The sequence below is a fragment of the Amblyomma americanum genome, chromosome 1, assembly GCF_052857255.1.
Source record: "Amblyomma americanum isolate KBUSLIRL-KWMA chromosome 1, ASM5285725v1, whole genome shotgun sequence".
Taxonomy (NCBI): Eukaryota; Metazoa; Arthropoda; class Arachnida; order Ixodida; family Ixodidae; genus Amblyomma; species Amblyomma americanum.
Window position 1 is genome coordinate 41,767,964 of NC_135497.1, and position 7,213 is coordinate 41,775,176.

The following is a 7,213-nucleotide window of genomic DNA, read 5'->3' on the forward strand; positions in this document are numbered from 1 at the left end:
TACCAACCGTTCGTCGTCACCTCAGCGCCGTCGATCTCCATCGCCCCGACCTCGCCGCCCTTCGTCGCCGGCCCCATATGCCCGCTCCCGGTCGGAAAACTGATGGCTGCAGCGTCTGGGGGTGATGCTGCTCTGACGACCCGACCAGAAAACCCTCCTTTAACTCTTCATGCTCATCGGAACATCCTTAACGTCGACGTGGACGGGGTCCCTGTTACCGCTCTGATCGACACTGGAGCGCACGTCTCAGTCATGAATGCTCGTCTTCGCCGTCGCCTAAGGAAAGTGCTCACTCCTGCCCCCTCAACTGTGGTCCGTGTGGCAGATGGCGGTATGTCTATTGTCGTCGGAATGTGTACTGCTCGTGTTTCAATAGCCGGCCGCCATACTTCTGTGCTCTTCACTGTCCTCGAACACTGCCCTCATGACATCATTCTCGGCCTTGACTTTCTCACCGACCATTCCGCCCTTATAGATTGCGCCACAAGCATCGTTCAACTCGCTCTACCTGTTCCTTCAGAGCCACCGGATCCAATTGTTCACCGACTGTGCACCGCCGACTTTGTCCGCCTGGACCCCGATGCCGCCACTTATGTCCGTTTCTCCTCGGTCCCGCCAGTTCCCGATGGTGACTACATCATTACTCCGGTTCCTGATGTGCCCTTTACACGCAGTGTTGCCCTTGCGCATACAGTTGTCACCATGTCGGCAAATCAAGCGTCCCTTCCGGTTCTCAACTTTGCCTCTTACGTTCAGCCGCTCCCACAAGGTATGTCGCTCGCCACGCTGTGCCCTGCTGCCGAGTGTGTCGTATCGGCGGTGAGAAGCGTCCCACCCTCGTCGAACTGCCGCGACTCTGACGTCCCACCACCTGATGAATATGCAAAAATGATTGCTGCTGACCTCTTACCAGGGCAAGCTCACGACCTTCGGTATCTTCTGTCGTCTTTTCGCGACATCTTTGACTTCGATGACCGCCCTTTGGCTCGAACATCTGTGGTCACGCATCGCATCAACACTGGTGACGCAGCTCCTATTCACAGACGACCCTACAGAGTGTCCAGTACAGAACGCACCATCATACAGCAAGAGGTGGACAAGATGCTCAGTAGAGGAACGCCGACTGCGCTCGGAGCGAGCGGACGCATCTTATATGCGGTCTGCGATTTTCCGGCGATTTCACCAGTTTCCGGCTATTTACAGCCACCAATTTTTCACAGGACGGCCCGCCACCCATCCGGCGTCACCTGTGGGACTTTTAACTACTTTCAGGCGAGTGTCTTCAACTTTACGGCCGATTTGCGGCAACGCCCGCCCGCGGGAGCTAGGCCTAACGGCTCAGCACGCCTAGTGCGTGCTCTGCTCCCACCTGCGGCGGCGACGCCCGCTTCGCCTCGACGGCGCTTCCCTGCATTTAAAGATGCAGTACACAGTCACCGGCACGGATGTTACCGCCGCGGAGCTGGCCGATGGCACTTGGACGGCGCTCGAAATGCAACGCCGCTACAGACGCCCGCCACCACCGGCAACGCCGCCGGCCAACACCCAAACGCCTGCAGCCACCACTGTCTTGTCAGACCAACGACCCCGCGGCCGTCCACCACCGCCGACTAAAAAACGACCACTTCCTCGCCTGCCTACAGAGGACTACAAAATCGTCTTCCGACCGCAAGGTACCGTCGACCTCAACGCAGTCGGCCCGGCCAAATTGGCGATGGCCATCTACAACGCCGCCAAGATCGACGGCCGCCTTGCAATCACCGCCGACCAAGTCCGCATCCACCCCACAAACAACACTGTTACCATCAGCACACCGGAAAAAGAACGGGCGTTCCTGTATGCTAAAATACAAACGTTAACCATTGACTCCAATGCCATCCGGGTAGCCACGTACGCCCCAGCCCCCGATGACTCCGTTCGAGGAATCATATACAGAGCCTACAGTCACGAGACCGACTCTGAGATCCTCGCTGAGCTCCAAGCTCGAAACCCTGATCTCCCCGTAGTCGCCGCACGCCGCATGGGCCGCACACGACATTTCGTGGTGACTATCGCCAATGCCAAGCTACCCCGCTACGTGAGGTATCTCGGCTTCACTTTTGAGGTGTACCCCTACAAACGCCGTCCGGAGGCATGCTTCAACTGCCGGAAGCTAGGCCACAGGGCGGATGTGTGCCCCCACCCGCGACAACCGACCTGCCGACGCTGTGGCGCAGCCCATGACCCTCCTCCAGCTGGCCAACCGCCCACGTGCCAAGCCTCATGCATCGTCTGCAAAGGTGCCCACCCTACAGGCAGCAGAAGCTGCAAATACCGGTTCACGTCCTCCACTCGGCCCAAGTCTTCCCCGTCGGTCACTGACACCGATACCGGCTCCAACTTGGCAAACCCCGGACGCCAGTCCCGGTCCCGAGACCGCAAACGCGGCGACGACAACCTACTGCGGGACGGCTCCTTCCCCCCGCTTGGCAGCGACGGCAGCGACAGCCCTTCCAGCCGCACTCGCAGCCGTTCCACATCCGCCTCACCCAGCTCTCGGGCCAGCTCTCAAGCCCGGCCGGGGACCAAAGCAGCCAAACAAGTTGGATGGAAGACTCCTGCACAAGTCACCGCTTCTCCACCAGATTCACAGGTAAGGGAGCTGGCAGATATGGTCAAGGAACTACAGCTACAATTGGCCAAAGCAAACGCTAAAATTCATAGCCTAGAATCAGCACAGGCAAACCCCAAATTGCAACCACAGCAGGTGGCTCACGCTCCCACATCCGACCCTGTAGGTGATCCACGCATGGACACTGAGCAGCCTAAGCGCACGAAGCGTAAAGCACCTCTCCCCTCCTCACAAGCAGACATAGATGCCAAATTCGAGGCAGCTGATGCGCGAATGGCCCAATTCGAGGGCGCCCTCCTTCGACTCGCCCCCACCATTGACCGTCTAGTAGAAAGCTGCGCCACAATGGCAGCCAACATCCAAACCCTTCATGCCAGGCTCGATACCCTCACGAATCCCCCGACATCAGCAACCCCCTTGCAGTCGCCAACCCCTCCTAACTACCCAGCACCCATTATTGTCGCCACATCGGAGAGTGCAACCGCGCGCTCACGTGCAGGCGGCATTCTTAAATCACCCGTCGCGCTATCACAGCGCCCCGAACCCTACGGGAAACGCGATGGCTAGCTCCCCCTTCACAGTTTGGCAATGGAACTGCAGGGGCTTCAAGGCGAAGCGGCGAGCCTTGGAGCACACCCTGCAGGCCCAGCCGCACACCCCCCACATCATCGCACTTCAGGAAACATACATGGACACGAAACTTACCAGCTACGCCGCATATAACCAACAAACGACACCAGACCAACGGCCCTACACCGCCATCCTGGTCCACCGAAATTTAGCAGCTAATCATATAGACCTTAGTTACCCCGAGGTTCCGCACACTTTCGTACAGGTCCTACCGAACAGTCGCTCACAAGCCCCGCTCCACATCCTTAACGTCTACAGCCCCCCTAGCGACAAAAGCACACGAGTGGCAACCCTCGTTCGTAAGGCCTGCGCGACTGCACAAACAGGGATGCTACTCATCTTAGGTGACTTCAACGCGCCGCATACCGAGTGGGGCTACCCCCGCAAAGCATGCGGTCGTAAGGGAGCCAAAGTGTGGGAGACAGCCCAAACACTGGGCCTGACACTACTCCTAGACCCCGACAGGCCTACTCGCATTGGAAACAGTGTCACACAGGACAGCTGCCCTGATCTCACTTTCGCCCGCAACATCCCAGACGCACGCTGGGAAAACCTCGGCATGAAGATAGGTAGCGACCATTATGTTCTCAGCACAACCTTCACGGCTACACACAGCAAAGCCCCCAACCGAACAATCAGGCACACTAACTGGGACGCCTTCTGATACGTGCGCGCCAAACGCACTTCGGCCCCCATAGACGACCTGGACGCATGGGCAAACGCACTTCTCGAAGACACCGCCAATGCCACCTCCACGACTACCCAGAACGAGGATGGCCCCTCTCCCGACGCTAAACTAATACACATGTGGGAGGCCCAGCGCAGTCTTAGGGCTCGCTGGCTCCGCCAAAAGCACAATCGACCCCTCAAGCTCCGTCTCGTTCGCCTCGAGCGAGAGATCGAAGCTTACTCCGTCAAACTGAGTCAGGAGCAATGGCATCAAACCTGCGACCGTCTTAACGGCCAGTTAGGATGCAAAAACTCGTGGTTCTTGCTCAGACATTTACTGGACCCAACTCACACCAAATCCACATCTCACAAGAACCTCACCCGTGTCATACACGCTTTTCAGGGAACAAATGAGGAACTCCTCGCTACCCTGAAAGACAAATACATCAATACTTCCACTGAAATTCCCATCCCTTCAGGATACACGGGTGCTCAGAACACCAACATGGACGCCGACATCACGGCAGGAGAAGTCCGCGCCGCCCTCAACCAGATTAAAACCACCGCGGCCGCTGGCGACGACCACATAACCAACAAGATGCTTCGTAACCTCGAAGATCAGTCCGTCGAAGCACTCACGGACCTCTTCAACCAACATTGGCATGAGGGTCGCCTTCCAGACACTTGGAAGCATGCCAAAGTGATTTTCACACCTAAGCCAGGCAAACGACTCGAGCTGGGCAACCTTCGGCCCATCTCGCTCACGTCCTGCCTGGGAAAGGTCATGGAACACGTCATACTCAATAGACTCCACACTCACGTAGACCAAGAGGACCTTTTCCCCCCCACTATGATCGGCTTCAGAACCGGCCTCTCCACTCGAGACATTATGTGGCAAATCCAACACGACATCCTCGATCCGAGACCCATCCGAGCTACACGAACCATCCTAAGCCTAGATGTCAGCAAGGCTTTCGACAACGTGTCACATGCTTCCATCCTGGCAAACCTCTCACAAATGAATGTAGGCACTCGCACTTACAACTACATCGCCGACTTTCTTCATAACCGTACAGCAGAACTTCATATTGCAGACCTCCACAGTGAGAAGATCACACTAGGCACCCGAGGAACACCACAAGGAGCAGTCCTATCTCCGTTCCTTTTCAACACTACAATGAGAGGCCTCCCTCTGCTCCTGGAAAAGATACCTCACATTAAACACTCAATATATGCCGACGACATTACCCTGTGGACCAACTCTGGCTCTGACGGGGAAATCCAAAACTCCCTCCAAACAGCAATCGATAAAGTACACTCCTTTGTACAGGCGAACGGGCTCACATGCTCCTCCACGAAGTCCGAATTACTAGTCATCAGGGACAGACGAGCTCGCCTGCCTGTCCCCGACCCGCAAGAACCTATTGTGCTTCAAGTCGACACACATCCCATACCTCCGGTCCGCACTATTCGCGTTCTGGGTATGTTAATACAGAACAACACGCAAAACTCGGAGGCCATTCAGCGCCTCCGCACCACAGCCAACCAGATCAACGGCCTTATCCGCCGCATCAGCACCCGCCGCAGAGGTATGAAGGAGGATGACCTCTGTCGGCTCACGCAAGCTTTCCTCATTAGCAGGATAGTCTACTCCTACCCCTACTATCACCTCCGCCGGAAGGACGAGGAAGCTGTGAACAGCATTATACGTTCAGCTTACAAAGCGGCACTGGGGCTACCTCAGTACGCCAGCACACAGCACCTCCTCCAACTCGGCATCTACAACACGCTCACAGAACTCATAGAGGCACACAAGACCGCCCAAATCCACCGCCTCTCCCGCACTAAACACGGGCGGCTCATACTTGACCGTCTCAACATCAACCCCATAGGCGACGTCCACCCCACGACGCCCATTCCGATAGGGGTCTATAGCCGCCTAGTTATAAAACCAATCTCCAAAAACATGCTACCTGGCCGCCATGATACGCGCCGTCAGCTGAAAGCCCAAGCACTAGATGCCACATACCTTGCCGACGAACACGCAATATACGTAGATGCTGCACGGCAAAGTGCAAACACATACGTGGCTTGTGCAGCCACGCCACAGTCTACTCTCGTCACCGCCGCCACAGTAGTAGCTCACTCTCCGACAGCGGCAGAAGAAACCGCCATCGCGCTGGCCATCGCTGACCCACGTACGCGCACAGTCCTCAGCGACTCCAAAAGAGCAATACAAAATTACTCGGCAGGTTTTATCTGCCACCCCGCTGCACGCATCCTTCGCGGCTGCACTCCCGACCATAAGATCAACTTGGTCTGGGTACCCGCCCACGCGGCAAACTCTGGAAACGAAGGGGTCGACCGACTAGCCCGAGGACTAACCAACCGGGCGGCCGGCCCCACGGACCCAGACGCTCTTGCCGAGGCTCCCCAGACCTTTGCCGAAATTACCAACCTCTACAGAGAGATGAGACGCCAGTTCCCGCCTCCACACCCCGACTTGAACCGAGCGCAAGCCACCTTGCTCCGCAGGTTGCAGACACACTCTATCCTTAGCCATTCTAGACTTTCACTCATCACAGACGGGGAATACGACCCCGTCTGCCAAAATTGTTACCAGGGAGAAATCGCCACCCAGGCTCACATCCTCTGGGGTTGCGCGGGAAATCCGCCCCCTCGAACCTTACTGCCAGCTCCCTCCGAAGATGGATGGAACGAACTCCTCAAAAGGCCAGACAAGAGCATCCAACTGGCACTCATTTCGTGGGCCCAGGAAGTCGCCCCCACCTGGGGGCCACACCAAGCCCACCTGCCCTAAATCCCGCCAATCTATGGCAATAAAGTTGTTTCTCTCTCTCTGCTCAGTAAAGACATCATAGAGCCCTCGTCGAGCCCTTGGGCCTCACCAGTTGTGCTGGTTAAAAAGAAGGACGGCAGCTGGCGCTTTTGCGTTGATTACCGGCACCTAAACAACATAACAAAAAAGACGTCTATCCACTCCCAAGAATAGACGATGCTTTGGACTGCCTTCACGGAGCCAAATTTTTCTCTTCAATTGACCTTCGGTCCGGGTATTGGCAAATCTCTGTTGATGACAATGACCGCGAAAAGACGGCATTCGTCACACCGGACGGCTTATATCAGTTTAAAGTTATGCCATTCGGTCTCTGTAATGCGCCAGCTACCTTCGAAAGAATGATGGACTCCTTGCTTCGCGGCTTTAAATGGTCCACATGTCTATGTTACCTCGACGATGTTGTGGTTTTTTCGCCCACGTTTACCCCGCACCTCCACCAATAA